This window comes from Equus przewalskii, chromosome 6, assembly GCF_037783145.1.
Source record: "Equus przewalskii isolate Varuska chromosome 6, EquPr2, whole genome shotgun sequence".
In the NCBI taxonomy this organism is placed as follows: Eukaryota; Metazoa; Chordata; class Mammalia; order Perissodactyla; family Equidae; genus Equus; species Equus przewalskii.
Window position 1 is genome coordinate 35,148,680 of NC_091836.1, and position 22,583 is coordinate 35,171,262.

Sequence of the window (22,583 nt, forward strand, 5' to 3'; positions counted from 1 at the left end):
AAACAATGACAAATAGGATAGTCACGGTTCCTACACTTGTCAAATGTATAGGCAAGTTATCAAGTAAAAGAATAATTATAAAGTGTGAGGTGTGCTATGAACAAACCAAAGAGGGTCCTGGGGTATAAAATATAAAATGACAAGGTGGTCAGAGAAGAGCTCTGAAGATGGCGACATGAAGAGAAAGAAGGATGAACATTTGTAAAGTGTGGAACGGCAGTTGAGAAGGGTTTGCAAAAGTCCAAAGGCACATAGAAAAAGGCATGTTTATTCAAGGAATAAAGAAAGAAGAGTAGGGCTGCAGCTTCATGAGGAAAAAAGGAGAAAGTGATTTATTTTCACTGCTGTGGGGAGAAGAGTTGAGAGAAGCAGTGAGAACACTGAGGAGGAGCTGGGGGCAGCAGTCCAGGCTCGAGATCACAGGGACTGCTATTAGAGTTGTGGCAGTAAAGATGGAGAAAAACTGAAGCATCTGAGATCTATTTTGGGTGGACAATTAGTGATCTACTAGGATGGCGAAAGGGCTGGATATCAAAGACTCCCAGGTGTGCGTATGTGCAACTGGGTGGAAGTGTCATTACTCACATGGGGAAACCTCACTGAGGAGTTTGAGAAGTGTGGCATGAAGAAGGGAGATAATTCAACTGAGTACATGTTATTGAGAGTTAAGGGAGAGACTCAAGTAAAAATGGCAAGTAGTCATTAGTTATGTGACTATGTAGCTCAGGAGGTAAGACTGGGATATAAAATCAAAATGGCGGAGGGTGGGCGGAGGTGGCAGGGTTGATGGTTAATCTTATGTATCAACTTGACTGGGCTAAGGGGTGCCCAGATAGCTGATAAAACAGTATTTCTGGGTATGACTGTCTGTGAGTGTGTTTCCAGAAGAGATTAGCATTTGAATCAGTAGATGAGTAAAGAGGATCACCTTCACCAACAAGAGTGGGCATCATCCAATCCACTGGAGGCCTGAAAAAGCAAAAATGCGGAAGAACGGCAAATTTGCTCTTTGCTTGAGCCAGGACAGCCATCGAAGATCCTGGTTCTCGGGCCTTTGGTCTCAGATTGAATGACACCACTGGCTTTCCTGGGTCTCCAGCTTGCAGACAGCAGACTCTGGGACTTCTCAGCCTGCATAATTGCATGATCCAACTCCTATAATAAATATACACATACATACATAAATAAGTATACGACTCTCCTATTGGATCTGTTTCTCTGACTAACACAGATTTGGGTACCGAGAGCGGTTCTAGAGGAATAGAATTTTAAAGATGCATTTTCTGAATCATTTCTGGAGTCTCTGAAATTGGCTCTCTAATCTGATTAGATTTAAAGACATTAATGACCACCTCTACTTCTGGTCATGAAGACAGCACTGACAGTCCAGGCCATGATCCAGCAATAAGACAGGTAAACTATCTCCACTGGACACTCCTAATCAACCACTTATAAGAAACAAGAATAGGGTGACTATACATAGATACTTTCAAACATTTTTGGTATATTGGATATATTATATCAAATATAATAAAATTGGCTGGTTGTCCCCATTGTCACCAGACAATGTAGTGAAAGAAAAGGATGAGTTCCAGGATTCCAATTTCCAGCTCAAGGGTCACATAAATGACTAGAGGCTTCCATGTGTGCCCTGAAGGAGACTTTTATCTCCTGTAGCCATAGGGCTGAAACTGCTGAAAATCAGACACAGAGCCTCATTCTAGACTGGCTGAATTACAATTCAAATTGAACTCCCAGCCTCACAGGGTGTCTGCTGTTAAAGTGAGGGCACTAATTGGGAAAGAATGGGATCCTGTAAGTTGAAATGATGAAGCTGGGACATTGAGTCCCTAAATATTGAAGAGTCTTCTTTGCTGGTGGAAGCACCCTCCCCATGCCCAGTGGAAATGGTCTCTCCACCCCAGCAGAATTGACTCCCCCACCCCCAGGCAAAAGTGGCCTACCCAACTGCAGTGGCAATGGCAGTGGCCTCCCTACACCCAGGGGTAACAGCATCCCCACCCCCAGTGCTATCAGTCTTTCCACCCCCTTCTGAGGGGATTAATCCTGCATTGCCTGGGGAAACTATAATGGCCTCCTCTGAGGCAGTTGCCTTGCAAGACAATGTTTATTATCCGCAGGACCCACCCCTCCACTCCTCTTTGCTTCTAGACCTGTAACTCAAGTCCCAGCAGGCCCCTAAAGGTGAGGCACAGAGTGTGACCCATGAGGAGGTACGTTACACTCCAACAGAACTACTTGAGCTTTCTAATTCATACAAGCAGAAATCTGGGGAACCTGTATGGAAATGATTACTAAGAGTGTGGCATAATGGTGGAAAGAACACAGAGTTGGATCAGGCTGAATTTATTGATTTGGGCCCACTAACCAGAGATTCTGCCCTTTATGTTGCAATTCAGGGGTTAGAAAGCGGGTAGAGGAAGAGATTCTAAGGCTTAGGGAGACTGGGATGTTAGAGTGGACTGTCATTTAAGACCCACTCACTCACAATGGGAGGGTCCAGAAGACACAACTTTCTCCATGGCTGTGAGGAATATATTTGTGAGGGAGCCCCAGCATCCTTGAAGAGCTCTGTGACCGCTCTTCTCGGTAGGTCAGACCTTCAGTGGAAAGTGCAGCCACTCAACTGGAAAACCTAAATACAGAAGGAGAAACCGGACCCCAGGGGGCAGGGGCCAAGTGGTGGCACCCAAATGCCAAAAGCAAGGCAGGCCTGGCTACTGCAATGGACAACAGAGCCAAACCAGTGATAAGAACAGTTTGACTCATGCAGAACGAGCATGTTGGCTAGTTAATCATGGTGTTCCTAGAAGTGAAATAGATAGGAAGCCTACTAAATTCTTACCTCATCTGCATAAGCAGAAAAGTTCTACATCAAGTGAACAAACATCTCACTTGAATCATAAAAACAGAGTCACAGCCCCTCAATCACTTCATAGACTTGAGCCAGTTTACAGACCCAGAACCCCTTAAATGAAGGGGAGGCAGGGTCCCCTTGAGGTACACTGCCAAAAGTGTACATGGTAATTCTTCCACCCAGCCTTGCCCAAGGGCACCTAGGGCCTTTTACCAGGGTAACTGTACATCCGAGAAAGGGAAACAGTCAGACCTTTCAGGCCTACTGAAACTGGCTCTGAAGTGACGCTAATTCCAGGAGATCCAAAATATCACTGTGGCCCACCAGTCAGAGAAGGGGCTTATGGAGGTCAGGTGAGCAGTGGATTTTAGCTCAGGTCCATCTCACAGTGGGTCCAGTGAGTCCTGTGCTTATTTCCCCAGTTTCAGAAAGCATAATTAGAAGATACATACTCAGCAACTGGCAGAATCCCCTCATTGGCTCCCTGACTGTGGAGTGAGAGCCATTATGGTAGGAATGGCCAAATGCAAGCCATTACAACTGCCTCTACCTAGGAAAATAATAGACCAAAAGCAATACCACATTCTTGGAGAGACTGCAGAGATTAGTGCCATCATCAAGGACTTAAAGGATGCAGAGGTGCTGATTCCCACCACGTCCCCATTCAACTCTCCTATATGGCCTCTACATGCAGAAGACAGGTGGATCTTGGAGAGTAGCAATGGATTATTATAAGCTTAACCAGGTGCTGACTCCAATTGCAGCTACTGTACTAGATGTGGTTTCATTGCTTAAGTTAATTAACACAGCCCTGATACCTAGTATGTGATGTGGGGTTGGTGAGCCAAGGAGTCGAAAGAAAGATTTCTTGGACTCTCAAGATCTGGCAGTAGTGCTCTTTTATTTAGAGAATAGTGTGGAATAGCATGGGGAAGGACCCACGGGCAGTCAGAGCTGCTGCTGCCGACATGGGGACAGGACCCATGGACAGTCAGAGCTACTGCGTGGGGACAGGGCCCACGGGCAGGAGGAGCCACTGCTGCTGCCCCCGCTTCTGCTGCAAACATGGCTGGAGAGTAAGGCTAAATTTAAGGCATAGGCATGTGAGCCATCTCCCCACAAGACAAAGAAAAGAACATGCAAAAAAGTCAAAATGGTATCAGTGCAGGTGGGGTCTGGCCATTGGGTGGTCCCACAACTTTTAGATAAGAATCAAATCAGATTAAGTAAAGGCCAGAAGCCACCACCCTAAATCAGTTACATGAGGTTGCCAGACAGTAACCAACTTAAGTTCTTGCCTTCCCCATTAAGAGTTTCCAGAGATAAGGCCATCCTGCCTTCCTCCTGGTGCAGAGGGGGAGGCAAGGAGATTTCCTTCACAAATGCAAATCTCTCTCAAAGGGCAAGCAAACTCCACTCCTCGGAGCCTGCTTCTCATCTGCAGTTTTAAAATTAACCAGGCTAAAATCCTCATCAGTATGTATCTATTGATCTGGAAAATGCTTTTTTCTCCATACCTGTCTATAGGTTCACCAAACGCAATGTGATTTCAGCTGGCAAGGCCAGCAGTACATCGTTACTGTCCTACCTCACAGGTAAAGCAACTCTCTGGCCCTACGGCAATGTAGTTCGTGGGGGATCTTCATTGCCTTTCCCTTCCACAAGATATCACACTGGTCCATTACAGTGACAACATAATGCTGACTGGACCTAGAGAAGAGCAGCAGCAAGTACTCCAGACATATTGGCAAGACATTTGCTTGTCAGAGACTAGGAGTAAATCCAACAAAAATCAACAAAAATGCCTACCTTCGTGAGATTTCTAGGGGTCCAGTGGTGTGAGCATGTTGAGATCCTTTCTAAGGTAAAAGATAAGTTGTTGCGGGAGGCACCCACGACAACCAAAAAGGAGGCACAATGCCTAGTGGGTGTCTTGGATTTTGGAGGCAACACATTCCTAACGTGGATGTATTACTCTAGCCTATTGACCAGAGTGACCTAAAAATCTGCTAATTTTGAGTGGGACCCAGAACAAGAGAAGAGTCTGCAACAGGTTCAGGGTGCTGTTCGAGCTGCTCTGCCACTTGGCCCATAGGACCCAGCAGATCCATGAAGTGTCAGTGGCAGAGAGGGTGTTGTTCAAAGCCTTTGGCAGGCCCTATAAGTGAATCACAGCACAGGCCTTTAGGATCACAGAGCAAGGCCCTGTCATCCTCCACAGGTAATGACTCTCCTTTTGAGAAACAGCTCTTGGTCTGCTACTGGGCCTCAGCAGAATCTCAGCACTTGACCATGGGCCACCAAATTACCATGAGACCTGAGCTGCCCACTATGAACTGGACGTCATCTGACCCAACAAGCCCTAGAGCTGGATGTGCAGAGCAACATTCCATCATCAAGTGGAAGTGGGATACACGTGATCAGGCCCTGCAGGCACAAGTAATTTTTACACACAGGAATCTTTACACCAGTTTGAAATCAGACCACCCGGGTACAAATTCCAACTCTGCTTCTTACATCTATGGGACTTCAGGCTAGTTAATCATCGACTCTGGATCTCAGCTCCTCGTCTGTAAAATGGCTATAATAATAGTACCTTACAGTTATTAAGAGGATGAACTAAGGTAATATCAGGAAAGCATTTTGCGTCATGCTTGGTACATAAGAAGCATTCAATAAATATTAGCTGTTTTTTTTTTGTCATTGGTGGTGGTGGTGGTGGCTAACCTATCCACTTAACAAACATTTACTGAGCACCTCCTAAGTGTCAGCCTCGTGCTAGAGACAGAAGACAGGGCCGAACCCCTCCCCAGGAGTTCCCAGTCTAGTACCTTCAAGAATCAAGATCATTCTCTGGCTTAGTTCCTGTATGATTTTGTTTCGAAGCCAAGATGGGAGCAAACAATTTGTTGAGGTCTCGCCTCCAGTTCTCTCACTCCTGCCTGGAGGGCCAGGAGACCCACTGATGAGGATGTGGGCCAGGGAGCCTGGAGCCCTGGGCTGACGACCCAGCTCTGCCGCTCCTGCCCCATAACCTGGACAGGTGCCTTAACCTCCCCGGGCCTCAGGGCCCTCCTCTGCCTGCGGCAGGCACTAAACCCACTCTAGACTTCTCTGATGATGATTACAAAAAGCCACTACTGCCTCCCAAAAGGGCCAGACCCAATTCCCATCCTCTCCCCTACCTTGTAGGAAGGGTGTTCCTTAGTCTCGTGAATGAGGCTGGGCTAAGAGAGATGCTGGGAAGATGAAAACATGATCATACTTCCAACAATAACAACTGCGAGCATTTACTGGGCACTTGGTGCACCTGCTGACTAAGAGGCAGGCATTGTGCTCCTTACACTCTGTGCCCACAGCCACACCACTGCGACGGGAAGAGCTGGGCTTTGATCCCAGCAGCCTGATCCAGGAGCAGCCAACCACTGCACCACACAGCCTCTGGGGCAGGAAGAGCCCCCCACCGGCCACCTGGACAGGCAGAGAGGAGCACAGAGCTGCCCCCAAAAGGTGACAGCAGCGTTTTACTCCCTAAACCCAGCCTCCCTGCTCAGAACTTCGCTAGGCTGGAGAACAGAAACTACCCCAGGCGCCTTGGCACCCCCTAGATGTGCCCCCACCCTGCACAGCTTCTTTCACTTTTCTGTTTTATTAAGTGTGTCTGGGAGCCAGCCTCTCACACATCTTAACCTCCTCTGGGCTATTGATTTCTCATTCTATTAAGTCCTCTCTTTAAGTCTGGCCTCTAAACTCCAATTCCAAACGTGTGCGTACTCCACAGCTGCTCTCCCAGGCAACCAACCGCTATGCCCCCCTGACCTGGGGGGGTCCCACCCCCCACCCCTCCCTGCTCCCTCCTCTGGGGTCTTCACATGATTATCTCACTGAATCAGGAACTCTGTGAGGTGGAGTTTATTGTAAGCCCGTGTCAATAGAAGGGAAACTGAGGCAGCAATAAGCAGCCAGGATTTCCTGTTTCTGAGTCACTTCTCTTCCACAGATTCACAGACTACCCCTTCCCACCCAAAGATGCCCCCCAAGACTCTGTGCACAACCCAGCTTCCGTTTCAGCCTCTCCATGGCCGAAATACTCCACAGCACCCCAAAAAGCAATAACCACCACCACCTAGTTTTTACTGCTTCCTCTGAGCAAACTGCTCCCGGAGAAGAGCCCAAGCAGAAGGGCCAGGAGCATGAGGGCCGGCTTCCAGGTGAGCGCGGGGCCGACTTCAGGTGTGGGCAGGGGCTCACGGTGATGGTGGGGGTGCCGCCTAAGTCTTCCCACAGTGAAGTGGGGAGGAGCGGGACAGCCTCTAACTCCGGACTGAGAGACACAGTGAGACCCGTCAGCCTCTGGACTCACCCTCCTCCCCATCCCCGCCACTCCGGCCCCAGTAGCCCTGGGGAAGAGCTGGCTGCACAAGCTGCACCCCTGCACCCGGTGGGTGGACGTAAGGGAGAGGAGTCACAGAAACCAGAAAGTGCGGTCTTAGGGAGGGGCCTGGGACACCCCATTCCAGAAGCCGATGGCTCACACGGCCTTCCTCTCCCCGCCTCACCTCCCATCTTCTATGAATTTGTCTCTGTAACAAACGTGTTAAACCTGAGTTGAGGCCACTTAGATAAGGCAAACATTTATTGAAGACCTGCTCTGCGCCAGGCACGAGGGACACAACCATGAGCAGAGCAGCACGTCCGCCCTCCTGGGGGGAGCTCCGTTTACCGCCCCCTGGAGGGGACACACACAGACGAGCGACTTCAAGCACAGTGAGTGCTGGGCACAGGGGTGCCAGTGCCATGAGGGGAGGACGGAGAAGGCTCACAGAGGATGGAGAGGGGACATTCAGGCATCAAAAATGCCTATAACCAGCCCCCTCGGCAGCACATGCCCCAGGGCACGTGACCTCCCACAAGACTGCTCAGCTGTTGTCCAGGAACCCCGAGGCCACCCGTGATGGCCCCCAGGGCTCCAGGCACCTCCCTCACAGCAGGTCTGTGCCACACTCGCCAGCTTTCCTGCAGACGTGTTTCCCCTCCGGCTCCCAAAGTCTGAGCGGCATAGCCTTCTCCCCAGGCTCAGGGCTTGACATTTCCGACACGCCCCACTTCCCTCATCTGCTGTACCTAGTCTGGCTGCAAGCACGTTCTGCTGCTCCTTGGAAAAATCACTCAAGTGCACCCCCTTCTGCCATCACAGCCAGGCCCTCGACCCCTGTGCCCAAGGATCCTCGATGCCTCCCCAAACCGGATGTGCCCACCTGAACCTCTTCTCTTTGGGTTTTGGCTCCTCTTGAATTAAGTCAGTTCTGCCTGACCCCTGCCCACCCCAACCCATCCATTCTGCCCGTCACCCCATCCTCAGACATCCCGTCCCCACTCTGCCCGTGCAGGCCCTCCTCCCTGGAAGTCCTCCCCCTTGTCTCCGGGCTCCAGCCGGTGTGAACCTCTGCTTCTTCGCAGGCAGCCGGTGCACGTCCACACGCCTCATGTCCCATCGTGCGCTGTGTCCTCCTGTGCTCTCCACCCAGACGACAAACCCGCAGAAGGAAGATCCCCACTCCCAGATGCTCCCCAGGACCCAGCCCCGGCTGGGCTGAACGTAAATGACGCAAGTGTTCAGTGGTTTCAGGAAAACCTCTGAGGAATCTTTCTGTAAAGAGCCTCCTCCCCTCTTTATTAGGCCCAAGTACAGGGGAAGGAATTGGGGTTCTGGAGCGTCCCCTGGTCCGTGACCTGGCAGGGGGTGTCACAGTGCAGGGTCCCCTGTGGACCCCCTTTCCTCATCTGTGCAAAGGGAGATGTTCACATCTATTCCCAGGGTAGCCGGGTGATGGAGCGAACAAGCTGAGTGTGCGGTCAATACAACGTTAAATGGATTCCCTCCTTTCTTGCCATAATTTGCCTTGGCTGGTACTGCGGCTTAAGATGTTTTTCATGCGGGATTTGCTAAATGGAAGGCGTACCCTATTTTACGTAACCAAATATTATAATCAAGTAACAACTATTTCTTGGGTTCCCGCTCCGAGCAGGGGCCAACCTGCAGGATGGCGAAGGACTGGGCTTGCTCATCAGGAGTGAGGATGTGAAAGGCACCGGGCAAAGTCCTCACCCTTCAAGGGGCTTCCCTTGAAGAGAAACAGGAACAGATAATTGTCAACAGCAGGCAGGAGCTGGGAGCTGATTCAGGCCACGAAGAGGCAGCTGGGAGGAGCCCCCGGAGGGACGCTCCCTGGGCACCCCCTGGGCCACCCATCAATGACAAATCCCATTCCCACCCCACCCACATTCACGCTCACAATAACCCTTTCAGGCAGGTGAGATTATCCCCGTTTTACAGGTGAGGCAAGTGAGGCTCAGAGAGGTTAAGCAATGTGTTCAAAGTCACTCAGGCAGGGACACCAGGATAGGAACCCAGGTCTGCCTGACTCTTAGCAGCTGAAGCTGCCACCACTTCCTGCTGGGACCAAAGGACTGGAGGAGGGGGGCTCCCCAGGCTGCACCTTGTGCAGTTCCAGCTGCACCTTGAAGGCCGGGAAGGGTGTGGGTGGGCAGGAAAGAGGGGGAGAGGAAAGGGCCTGAGGGAGCTATAAGGGGCCTGGTGTGAAGGTGGCAGGCAGGGAGCAGAGGATCACGTCCAGAGGCATAAAGTTAGGCCAGCGTGTGGAGGGCCTTACATGCCAAGGTATGACATGGGGACGCTATCCAGGAGCCCAGAGGGCCACCGAGGCTCTGGAGCCTGGGTCACATGACACAGATACCTTCCTCTGTAGGAAGGTAGCTGTGGCAGCAGGTGCTGGAAGCAGAGGCTGCAGGCTGCCCAGGGAGGAGGCTGTGTGACCGTAACCTGGGGTGGGCCCCTAAAGCCTCCAGTGGGCCAGTGGCAGTGGGAAAGGAGAGGTCAGACTGGGTCAGACTGGGCCCAGAGGTGCCAAAAGAACCGAGAGGCTGAAGTGAAAGGGCACAGGAGAGTGGGCTGGTGAAGTGGAAGAAGAAGAGACAAGGGGTCCCAGGGGCCCAGGCTGCCTGCCTGGGAGAACCTGGAGCTCTCCGCAAGAGGGAGTCAAGAGGAAGCACTGGCCCGGGGCGGGGTGGCGGGCCATCAAGGGTGCTGGGGCAGCCAGGCTACAGAGGAGAGAATGCAGAACCAACAATTAGTCAGACCCCACACCCCAGACTCTTCAGCACCATGGGGAGGAGAGAGCACTGGGCTGACTTCGGAGAGCATGAAGATAAAGAGAGGCATGGGAGGGGGAGGGGAGGACTGAACAGCTTAGGAAGCAACAAGTAGCAGCGCAAGAGCACTGGGCCGGGAGTCCAGAGGCCTCGAGGTGGCTGCAGAGCCTCCGACAATTCATTCCCATCCAAGCCTTGGTTTCTGGGGAATCAATAATCCCTCTTTATGAGGCAATAATGCAGATCAAATGCTTGTGGGGCCCTGGTAGAGATCACATGAAGTAATTTTTCTGAAAAGCACTTGGAGAACTGCAGAACGCAGTCCACACCTACGGGATCAGCAGTGTGCAGAAGTAACAAGAGATGCTGTCTTCCCACACTCACCGCCACCGCCACCCCACCAGCCGCACAACCCCCAGCTCCTCTTGTTTTTCGAGTTGTTCTCCCTCACCCAGGACGGGTCTTCCTGCCCTTCTTCCTCCCATCTTGGTGGGACTGAGACATCAGGGGCAGCTGATGAGGCTGCAGCCAAAGGTCCAGTGGGGGAGCAACTCAGCCGCATTGCCCCACCACTGCCAGGCTGGCCGGCCAGAGGGCCCCGGGCCCAACCCCAAGGGCTGCCTTCCCCCACCACCCCCCCCACCACGCCCCAAAGGCCCCGGCCAACACTCCTCGGGCTCCAACTCCTCCCCTCTCTCCAGCTCAAGGGAGCCAGGGAAAGAGACAGGCGCTCTCAGTGCCTTGAAACCTCTGTCCCAGCTGTGGCAGGCTGGCCCTCCACTCTTGCCAGGTCTGAGCAGCTCATGGTCCGCCAGTCCTCACTGCAGAGAATCTCAGTCAACTATCCTCCCCCCTCTCCTCCCCAGCCCCGCCCCTATCATACGCCCCAATGCGGGTCTCTAGAGTTTCTCCCTCACTTCCCACTCCGGGTAACTAGGGTCAGATGGGTGGGAACCCCATTAGTCCAGGGAGAGAGGGTCATTTCTGATAGGACTTTGTTCCCGCAAAGCGAGACAGTGTGTAGGGTGGGGGTGTATGGTGGTGGCCCGAGTCCAGTGCAGGGGCAGGGGGCAGTCGAGACAGATGGCAGTGAGGAAAGGGGTAAGGGGTTTCGTGGGATTCGGGGCTGAGCTGGGATGGGGGGCAGCAGCCGAGGAACGGGGCGATCGGAGAAGCGGAAGGTGACAGAGGAGGCGGAGGGGAGAAGGCCCAGGGTTGGGAAGGGGCCCTCATCCCTGCAGGGGCAGAGGCAGGGCTGGGAGTTGTCCAGGGGACGGGGGAGGACCAGAGCGGGAGGGCTGCGAGCCAGGAGAAGGGACGCGGAGTGGGGCAGACGGGGATGGAGACTGGAGGAACTACGAGAGCAGAGCGATGGGGTTCAGAGCCCAGCCAGGAGACGCGGGGATCGGAGATCGGAGTGCAGGGGACAGGCCGGCTGAAAGCGGGAGAGGGGAGGAAGGGGGCGGGGGTGGGGGCGGGGGCGGGGGCGGAGGGCAGGGGAAGGGTGCCGGCAGCGGCCCGGGAGGGAAGGACAGGCAGAGTCGTCAAAAGTAGGGATGCGGGCGAGGGAGGGGGCGTGCGCAAGGGGCCCCGCGCGGACGCGGCGCGGGGGCGCAGGAGGCTCCTGAGGGGCCGGCTGGGGGCGCCGCGGGGCCCTGCCCTTACCTGGGCGGCTCCGCGCTATAGGGCTGAGCCGGGGCGGGCGGTGCTCCGCCGGCCGCCGAGCCGTGGTTTTCCTTTTTTTGTTTTTCCCTTTTCCGCGGCAGCCGCGGCGGCTCCAGCGCCATCCGCTGGCAGCTGAAGGCAGTCTGTGCCCGGCGGCTGTGAGCGGGCAGCGCGGGAGGAGCGCGGCCCGGGCGCGGGGCGCCGCCCGGCGGGCAGCAGGGAGACTGCGGCGGGGCCCGCCGGCCAAGTGACCCCTCAGGTGCCGGTAAGCCGCGCGGCCCCCACGTCCTCCTTGCCCGCTCGCCCTGGCCACGCGCGCCCGGAGCCGGGCGCCCGAGGGGCGGGACGGCGGCGGGGCCGAGCGGTCGGGGCAAACTTGCCGCCGCCCCGGGGCCCGCGGCCGAGCGGGAGACGCCGGGCTGGGGCCGCGGGGCGCGAGCGGCCGGAGCCGAGGTGCACGCGCTGCGGTGGCTCGACGTCGGGGTCCCTGGCGCAGCCCTTGCCCTGCACCGCCCTGCGCCAGCGGCAGCACAGCCCGCCCGAGGAGGGCCCGCAGGCCGGCTTCGGCGGGCAGAGGGCGCCTCCTGGTGGCGCTTCCGGGAACAGCGCGAGGGCCGAGCGCGCCTAGTTGCTAGACTGCGCCCTCGGCTGGGGGCCAAGGCGGAGAGCGGGAGGTTTCCTGCGGAGAGAAAGACCCAATTGTTCCGGGAGGGTGACAACAAACAGCCCGCATTTAGTCGTTCCAGGGCACTATTTTATGACTACAAATGTCTTGGGAGGAGCTGTCATCCCCATGTTTCGGATGTGGACCCTGAGGCTAGGAGAAGGGGCCAGCCCAGGAGCCCAGGACTCCAAGTGAACACGGTACCGAGTGGCAGGACCAGGAGGGCAACCAAGGTTCTGACACGCGGTCAGTGCCCATCTTACTATACAGCACAGCTGCCCTCAGGAGGAGGTGCGGAATGGGGTCCCTGCAGAAGGAGGCCCAAGGACACGTGGTAGCCTCAGACATGAGTTCCTCTTTGCCATCCCACAAGGTCTCTGTCTTGGGCAGATCGCGGTCTGATGGCAGAGCTCTCCCACCTTCAACGGCCTGGGCTCCACACCCGACCGTCACCACCTCAGACCCTCATCAAATCCTCTGTGAGGGTTGTTCCCGGACATACTCCGGGGACCTTGGGCACGAGAGGAGGGTCTCTGGACTACGGAATGTTCATTGACACTACATTCCCCAGGGAGGGCAAGCCGCCCATCCTTCCCACTTCTCTGCAGCCCTGGGGGCAGGGTTCCGTCTTCCCATCCGCCCTCCACACTGGGCTGAAGAGTGCTCCTGGGGAGCACATTATTTAGCACCTACTGTGTGCCAAGACTACAGCACTTACACAAGCGTGGCTTCCAGTAACCTTCACATCAACTTTGCAAGGTGGGCGTTGAGGTGACACTACCCCGTGTTACAGATGAGAAAGTCTGCTAGAGTTTAAGATCACTGTAAGCCAACCACACCTGGCCCCAAACAGGCTAGACGGAACTAGTTTCTGATGCCAGCTCTGTCGGGCAGCTGGGCCTCATTTACAAAATGGACAGAAGGGTAGCAGGGGCCAAGCAGAAAGCACGCTAGGGGGTGGGGGGGTCGGGGGTGGCCGCCCCTGGGACCTTAGGCAAGCAACTTCACAACCCTGTGCTTCAGATTCCCCCTCTCTGAACATGAGGGTTGCAGACCTAAATAATCTCTGAGGTTACTTCAAACTGAAGTGCCACGTCTGGACCCGGGGCCCTTTTTACTGGAAGGATGCACGATCCGAGAGATGGTACAGGCTTAAGTGTTTGGAAAGAGAAATACCGTCTAAGTGAAACGCTTCACCTTATTCTTGTGCCTGGTGAGCTCACCCTATGGACAGGAAGGTGGGAGGAGCTTAGGGCAAGATCAGAGGGACTGTGGATGCATCCGGAGGGAGCCTTGGCTGCGGCCTAACAAAGAGCCCGGTTTCTCCCCTTCCTGCAAGGACGACTCTTTCTTTCCCGGACTTCAGGCCTCTGGGCCTAGAAGCAAGTAGCCCTCTACGAGTCAGATGGTGGCAGCAATGCCAGAGAAGCCTGCCTTTAGCGCCAGCCTGGCTGTCCCCTGCCCACTTTCTTCTCTCTTCCTTTTGCTACCAGCTGCTGAATTTTTTGGAGTTCTCACTTCTTGCTCCCCGCTTTCTTTACTCCTGAATGTCAGTGCCACTTGTCAATCAAAATTTAATTCCAGGACAGTTAACTTCCCAGGCTCAGCTGGGGGTGGGGAAGGGGAGGGGAGGTCAGTCCGGATCATTTTCGGATTCCACAGCAGGGGTGCGTCAGAGGGGAATGAGGCTGGCCCAGCTGAGCTATCTCAGGCTGCTGCCTAGAATGAAAAGCAGAAGGGTGGGGAAGTGGGGCTCCCTCCCCTAGAACCTCTCCTCTGCTGTGCTGTGCTGCGCTGGACGGACAGGGGTCGGCGTGCTTGGGCATCATGGGTAAGTCGGGAGGGCCCGAGCTCTTGGGTGGCTGGAGCCCGCAGCAGGGAGTTTGTCCTCCTGGATTTGTTCTTAGCGTCTTCTGTCTTATTATTGCCTCAGGTGCATCCACCAAGAACACTTGATCTGAAATTTACCTACTATGTCTTTTCCAAAGGTCTCTTTGAAGGTTTGGCACAAGTTCATAATGAACCCACTGCATAATTGGGGCCAACTGAGGCCCAAGTGACCCGGTGACTTGTCCTCACTTTGCTGGGTGGCACATGCCATCAGCCTGTCACCGTCTCCTAGAAACTACTGCAACAGTCTTCTCACTGCTCTCGCTACCTGCAGACTGGCTCCCTCCCACACGTGCACAGGCACTGTCAGAGCCATGGGCCTGAAACGCGCTTCACCACCTCACGCCCCGGCTCAAACCCTTTCACGACCCCTATTGGCCTTTAAGGTAAAATTGAGTCCCAAACTCCCTAGCACAGCACAGAAGCTCCCCGCTCACTTCTCCTGCCTCACCCTGTTCCCCTACCACACATCTCGTTCTCCATGAACACCAAACTGCTCACAGTCAGTTCTCGGCCCTTCCTATTTTATGCTCTGTGCCTTTAACACACGGAATTCTGCCTGGAACCCGCCCCTGCCCTCACCTCGCACACGTACACAAGTGCATATTTACCTTTCAAAACTCGGTTTAGGAATCTCCTCCTACTAGAATTTTCTACTACCCTGATGTCTGGCCCTTTCCCTACAGAATTACTACTCCCGTGTCTAGACTTCCCGTGCACTCATTAGACTTTGGTCACTCACTTGTTTCACATCTGTGTTCACTAGCAGACTGTGAACTCGTTCTCCTGGGTTTATTTTTAGCTCCTCCCTTCTTGGCATTTGCCACAGGCGTGTCCATGAAGCAGAATTTACCCACCATTTCTCTTCCAAAGGTCCCTTTGAAGGTTCATCACAAGTTCATAATGAGAGTATGGACTTAAAAAAAGTTTCATACTAACAGCACAACACCTGGTATAGTAGCTGCTCAGTAAATGTGCTGATTGAATGAACCAGCGTGGAGTAGGGGCAGTGGGATCTGCAATCTTGCAAATCACATTTGCTTCCATTGTTGATCCAAATGAGTCAGGTGAAATAGCCTACCTGGCAATGTGACATCATTGGTCCCAGTAAGCTTGAAGCCTTTACAAACCTAAGCTGAAGCTGGGGTTCACATCTGAGGGGTTTGAGGTTGAAGGAAGCAAGAGCCCGACTGAGTATCCTTGTTGCCACACAGTGTTAACGTGCAGCAATCCCGCCAGAGGACTACAGTCAAATCCAGATTAAATGAAAATAATTCTGTCCTTCCTGTTGCCTGTTTGGGGGATAAATGGTTCATTCCTAAAGGATGACGTCTAACAGAACCAGTTTAGAAACAGAATTGAAATTAGAAAGGGAACTGTCCTTTGATTTTTACACCTGCCTTAAAGGATGCAATAGGCATTGGTTTTGCCTAACGACAGTATGGCCAAGTGTTGGCAACGAGCAAACATATATGCATGTAGGTTTAGACGTACATGGCCCCCACACCTCACAACAGCGCATTGCTCAGCCTTACAGGCTGCAGAGACCGTCTCTCATGTTAAGGCCCACCTCCCCTGGACAACTCTAAGATGGCTTGCTCCCCCCAACATCTCAACTCCATTTTATTAGTCTGGGCATAAAGAATACCACTCACACTGAAATGAGAATGAAAACTTGGATCATCCTGGATCAGAATACAACCTACCTCTCATTCCGCAGCCCTGCTCTCATCCCTGATGTGAGAACCTGGTTCATTCCCATCATGTGCCTCAGTTTCCATTTTCTGCTCTGCAGAGGAGGTAAGCTGCCATGGCAGTTAGTTCTTCTTCAAGAAATCTTCAGTTCCTCTTATGTGCCAGGCACTGGAGACAAATAGAAAGCAAGATACATCCTGGGCCTGGCCCCTTGGCGTGCACAGTCAAGTAAAACATAGCGCGGAGGCAGTGCCTTCTCCTTCTAACAGTTTTTGTCCATCTGACATCGGGGATTTTCTGTATGATATTTCACATCCATTAACTCCGTGACATGGTCATAGTCTAGGCCAGCAGACTGGGTGAGGGGTGGCAGACTGCAGGGCCCTGTGGTTTTTGTAACTCCAGGGTTGACCCGAGGACCATTAGCACACACTGGCGTGGGTGCACCCCCAGAATTCTCAGCCTGGATCTTCTACAGGCCTACTCGGAGCTGGAGGCCTGCCTCTCTGGCTGCACCTGTGTGGGAACGGGGGCACTGGCATTCACCCGCACCAGTAAAGGTTTATGACAGGGCCAAGATAGGAGGGTACCACGCTCACTGCTCAAAGCGGCATTTGACTAGTGATGGACTCCATGGGTCCGTGTCCTCCTTTCCTCGCTTGATCTCACAGTCAGTCTAGGCAGGTTCCATGTCACCGTGTGACAGAAACAAGCCACTCAGAAGGGAAGTAGCAAAGCTGGGTTAAACTCAGGGCTCCCAGCTCCAGAAGGGAAGCAGGCTGCATGGAGGGTGCTGGTCAGACATCCCTGTGGGAAGGGGGTAAACTCGTTTGGATCAAACTGGGTAAAGTGTGAAGCAAGGACTCAGGAAGTTGGATATTTTTCACCCTTTCACTGTTGCCTTCTCAATCTCCGATAACAAGTGCCGGAGTCCAGCTCCAGCAGAGTCCAGGTTCCTGAGGGAGAGACGGAGTTGGCGCAGTGAAGGAGGGGACGTGAGACTTGAATCGGTGCAATCAAGTCTGTCTTTACTGTGGACAATTGTCGTTTTTATATTTTTCAGGATTAGTACAGAAATAGCTCTACAAATATTCTCAGAGAGATAAGGAAGTACAAAGCAAGTCTGTCTTTACTGGTTTTTACAGTGTTTTTATATCTTTTTTATCAGGGGATAAATATAGGAGTACAGATGTTCTTGCAGAGTAAATCACAAAGCATTCATTGATAAGTAATATCTTACAGGGAACAGAGTTAACTTTTAGGGGGGCAGAGGTTAACTATCTTTTCCTGCACAAAAGCGACTTCAGCAATTAAGAAAAGACTTCTGTAATGTTTTGCCAAACACATGCAGGGGAACAATACACTTTTCAACAACTAACACATGGAGGAACACTCCAATCAACCACAGAGGAAGGGGTACATCCGCTCCCACCAGGGAAACTGGGGGAAGAGCAAAACATTAACCAGAAGGAGGCAGCTGCTTTGATCCAAATACTCTCTTCAGTACGAACTCCTCATTAGGGAGAAAAGTTCTCCCACTATCTATGTGCTTTGGGGGGAACTTGCCCCTTGCGATATTCTGAAGGCTTATGCAGGTGGTCACATATTTTTCTCAGCACCAATCCCGCGGTGGGGAGCAAGCTCTTTTCTCTAAAGCGGCCATCTGGAAAATTACAGCATGAGTAGGAAAATGGGATATAAGACAAAGGGAAGAAAAACAAGTTTTTAAAGTTCAGCATAGCTTGGGGAAAGGCCGGCTCTTCATATTCTCGCAGAGGGGCGCCCTGCACCCCTCGGCTCTTCTTGATCGGCTGGACCCTGTCAAACACCCGATCAAATGCTGCCTCGGCCCCCGGCAAACAAGAGCAACCAAAGAAGCAGGACAATTGAACAGGAGGAAGGGGCAGTAAGATGAAGGACAGGGTGGCGTATTCCACTGGGAGCAAAGCACAATGACTTCAGCAATGGAAGGACCCAGAGAAGGGTCTGCCTTCTCCACACGGCCGCCTCAGGAGATCCAGACAAAAGGACAGTTTTCACATCAGCCTGGTGTGTGGGTCTGCAGTTTATCCAGAGAACAGTTGTGTCTGAACAGTGGCATTAAGGCTTCCTAGGAATCATTATGAATGACTCTGGGATATTATAAAGATATTTAAAGGTATAAAAAAATGTGAGTGCATATGTACATGTATGTATGTGTACATATATATGTGTGTGTACATGCACACATTCCCAAATACATATATATTTCAACATAATGTTGGCCAGTTCTCTTTTTCAGCTCAACAGAACAGCTATTTAACAAGCATCTTTCATCTGCCTAGTATGATATTAGGCACTATAGGGAAGAGAAAGAAAAATTGGACATGGCATCTACTTTCAAAAAGTTTATATTCTGGTACATTTAATTTTCCCTTCTAAAGGAAAACCTTTAAATTTTATCTCACAACTATTTTTAGGAGCTCATCCCTCTCAAGGAATTCAGAATAGCAAAAGGAATAAGACAGCAGAATTTCTATTCACCCAGGACAGATTTCTGACTAGTCCTAGCTAAATGAGGTGTGGGTTACACTCAAGAACTGTACTACATATGCGCTGTGTCCAAGTTTGAAAGACTGGGAGAGATGCTTACCTGCTAGCTGCACTTGTAACAGAAGTTTTGTATTGAGTATTACATGGTTTAATACTCATTTCCATTCTTATTCTTCCAGATTCCAGGCAAAAGTCTTAACTGAGAAGACTCCAGCTATCTTAATTTGGAAAAGACTAAAGGAAGATGTGGTAGCAGTCTTCAAATACTTAAGATCTTTCCTGGGTTACTTTACCACCAGGACCAACAGATAGAAGTTACAGGCTGATTTTAGCTCAAATAAGAAAGAATTTATGAGTTGCCTCAGGAGTTAATGAGCTCCCCAGCATTGGAAGTATACAAGCAGATGGATGGCCATCTGCCAGGATTGCCATAGACAGTATTCCAGCATTGGATTAGGAGATTGAATGAAGGTACCTTCCATCTCTAAGATCTTGGATTCTCCGTCTATCTCCTTGGCTCAAGGCTAAAAGGAAATTTCAGTCTTTAGAGAAATGTAACACTTATTGTTGAAAGTAAAAGATGTGCCTTATGTATTTGGGCCCTTCTCTTTAGCTTCAAGGGCACTTTTCTTTAAGCACTGAAGATAATTGATACTAGGCAATGCAATTATTACTTAAGTGCTCTATTGACAAAGGTAATATTGACACACTCAAGTGTTAGTAGCTAAATAGCATTAACAGCCTTGTTAAAAAAGGGAAACACTTTACATAAAAGGCCCATACTTTCAAAATAAGACCCATCTGAATAGATGAGCATCCTGCTTGTTTTTTAAATGACTTCTTTTTTGAAGAAGAAGAAGAAGAAGATTATCCCTGAGCTAACTACTGCCCGTGCTCCTCTTCTTTTGCTGAGGAAGCCTGGCCCTGAGCTGACATCCGTGCCCACCTTCCTCTACTTTACCTTATATGTGGGACGCCTACCACAGTATGGCGTGCCAAGCGGAGCCATGTCCGCACCCGGGATCCGAACTGGCAAACCCTGGACCTCCAAAGCAGAACATGCGCACTTAACGGCTGCACCACGGGGCCAGCCCCTAAGTGACTTCTTATAACACACACGTGCATACACATTCAGGAATGAAAACACTGAGTGGAGTAAAGATGAAAAACTCTCTCAATATATCTACTGCTTTAATGCCCGGGAGACTGCACCTCGTGCTAGAGGAAGGATGGTTTCTTTCATGCATTTCCCAGCATTAAGCACGTGGGTGAAGCTCAGCACACAGTAATACCTTGTTCTTGGGGATACAAGTTGACTCCAGTTACCCTTGCCGCCAATCTGATGGAGAGCACTGCTTTTCAAACACTAGTCAATAAGACCCACTGTAGAGGTATATAGCTGACTTAAAAATTTGGCAGGGAAAGAGGACTAGAGAAACTAAATTGAAAAAGAAAAAGGAAAAAAGTAGACCCAAGCAAAAATACCTACACATAAATACTTAGACATTTAATAACCAAAATACAAAGTAAGTCTTCTCTCTCTCAACCCCCAAAGACAAGATTTTCATTCTTCAGTAATGATACAAGGATCTGCTTTGTAGGGTAGTTGGATAAAGAAGTGGATGGGGGCAGGGGAAAGTTTGTTAATAACAGAAGTTCCTGAAGAGGCTGTGTTTTCAGTCTTCAGCTGGGTTTAGTGAACAATTGCTCCTAGGTGCCGGCCCTGTCCTTGATGCTGGGGATGCGCATGTGCGTAGATGAGGTCCCTGCCCTCAGGAGTTCCCTCTCTCCTGTGAGGCATGGAGAGGCACTTCTGTAGGAGTCAACCCACTAATTTCAGTCCTCAGCTCAACCCTGCTGCCCCTGCACTTTGTTCCTTAAAAACAAAATAAATCTGAAGGCATGAGTAAATACGTTTAAATACACATCTCACATATAAATATATGCAAATGGAGAGTAAGAGTTCTCAGGATGCTTTTCAATTCTATCATTGTGTAAGTACCTAGTCCATCTCACCACCACTCTTCATAACAACTAACATTGGTACAGCACTTCACAGTTTACAGAGCGCTGTCACAGCCACCACCGTATTTGCTCGTCACCACATTTGTTCGCCCTGGGAGTCGTGTTAGCCTCATTTCAGAGATAGGAAAGTAACCTATTTAGGAGTAAATTATGAGCCGTCAAGTTGTATGTCCTGATTTTAAACCAGAAAATTCCCTTCCACTCCTGTTATGTTTTAACCACCACTCTGCCACCTTGATGTCATACGTGTAGAACCTGACGTACAAAGAGTTGACGGAACAGCGCTCTGCCACTGCTTGGTTAAGTGAGCTGCAATCCAGACTCGGGCTCCTTCAAGTTCCAGGCTTTTCCTTTTTAGCTGAGCCAAGCCACCGCTTCTGCCTTGGGCCAAATGGAAAGGTCACAATATTTTTTTGTGGAAGGAAAAACACAGATGAGACCAAAAAGCTAGAAAATTCAACCTATCACTTGAAATAAGAGCAAAAATTAAATCTTACTTTTAAATCAATCTTCCCTTTAAAGTAAGTTCCGGTGTACTTTATTTCTCTCTCTCCTATTTTGTGCCTTGTTTTATCTATGTCTCCCCCAGGGGCAGGTCTAATGTTGATTCATAGACAATATTTGGAAAACCTACCCTAGGATGACATACACTGTCCACTGTACATTTTTTTTAGTCACTAGGTCTGAACCAAACTCCAAAAGCATTCTAGATTCTGAATCAAGTCAGAACTATGCTATTATCTGTGTGTAACAGAGCACGGTTGACATCTAATAAATGTTAGATAATAAAAATAGAAGCAGTACTTCAAAGTCACAATATCTGAAGAATCTCGTTCAGCACAAAGTAAGGTAAACAGGCTGCCGTCACCCATCTGGATTTGCGCCGATAGGCACCTTCCCCGTGGCTGTCACAGAAGACAGGACCAGCTGGTATCCCACTGGACATGCCGGACAGCACTGTCCACCCAACACCAGAGTGAGAGAAAGAAAAAACAGGCTCTTTTGTTCAGCTCTCTTCCCTAATTATACCTTGGGTCTAAATGAAGAAAATACAGCACACATGACCAGAAATAATTTAAAAGTAAATGAAAAGCAACAGAGTGGAGGGTTTAATCACATTATCAGCGGCAGGGTCAGAGGAAACACACAGATGGGAGCACCAAATTATCTACAGTGGCATGAAACAGAAAGAGAGCCAGAACCAGAGGAGGTGAGTCAAGAAATTAAGCTTCGTTTCCATGTTAATTCAAAACTGTTTGGGGCTGAAGGAAGAAAGAAGCAATGATAACTCCAGCAGGGAACTGCTCATTGATATCCTAGCAAAACAATAACCTCAGATAATAGGAAATATGATGTCTCCCGAGAACAGAGAGAAATTCAGATTTACTCTCCCACCCATGGAGTCAGTTTAATAGAGTATATTCAACAGAGCTGAGTTAATATCAACGAGAAGGCTAATATATTAATTAGGGGAAATTCTTCATACTAGTGACATCTGGAAACAAACAAACCATTTTAAAAAGCAGGTGGCTGGATTGTAATTAGTCTTTGTGTGGTGAACATGATGTAATCTACACAGAATTCCAAATATATTACTATGTACACCTGAAAGTTATATAATGTTATAATCCAATGTTACTGCAATAAAAAATAAATTAATTAAAAAAAATAAAAATGAAAGCAGGTGGGAGATCTAGGTTGTTTTTTCCGTCTGAAAGTAAGATTGGTGGTTTGCGGTTCCAGCTGCCCAGCAGGGGGAATGAGTTAGGGGTGGGGAGGAGGACGCAGCGGGAATGAGAGGTGGGAGGGGGTGTTCCCTTTGTGCAAAGGTATTGAAACCTACTATTGGATTTATTACAGTGTTTTATGAAGAAATACAAGAGATTACCCAGACATCTTCAGCTAACGCCGGCATTGCACTAGACATTTAATATAACAAATGGCTTGTCAAATGTTACCAAGTCTTGTGGATGATGAACCTAAATAAATGGTCTCCTGTCTGGGATTTGGTGCCATATCGTTTCATAGTACTGGTCTAACCTTAGCCAAGACAACTATAAG

General features: G+C 50.6%; 1 protein-coding gene and 2 long non-coding RNA genes across 9 annotated transcripts in view; 2 read left to right on the forward strand and 1 right to left on the reverse strand.

Annotated features, from left to right (window-relative positions):
• The window catches only part of LOC139083881 (prostate and testis expressed protein 13-like), a 32,333-nt gene extending 21,661 nt beyond the window's left edge, over positions 1 to 10,672 (reverse strand). Inside the window, exons 1-3 of one of the 6 annotated variants that reach the window (XR_011540942.1) lie at positions 6,064 to 6,421; positions 2,510 to 2,656; positions 929 to 1,155 (exon numbers count right to left, since the gene is read on the reverse strand). The gene's annotated coding sequence lies outside the window, so the exon portion shown is untranslated. The other 5 variants (XR_011540944.1, XR_011540941.1, XR_011540943.1 and 2 more) reach the window with 5 other exon arrangements.
• Positions 6,445 to 9,395, forward strand: LOC139083883 (uncharacterized). The gene is made up of 4 exons (XR_011540948.1): positions 6,445 to 6,644; positions 6,879 to 7,089; positions 7,539 to 7,645; positions 8,339 to 9,395. It is a non-coding gene; the product is annotated as an uncharacterized lncRNA (long non-coding RNA).
• LOC139083882 (uncharacterized) lies at positions 9,502 to 22,197 on the forward strand. 2 transcript variants are annotated; one of them, XR_011540947.1, is made up of 3 exons: positions 9,502 to 9,560; positions 14,369 to 16,070; positions 18,677 to 22,197. It is a non-coding gene; the product is annotated as an uncharacterized lncRNA (long non-coding RNA). The 2 variants fall into 2 exon arrangements; XR_011540946.1 differs by lacking the exon at positions 9,502 to 9,560 and having other exon boundaries at positions 14,220 to 16,070.
• The last annotated feature ends 386 nt before the right edge of the window (positions 22,198 to 22,583 follow it).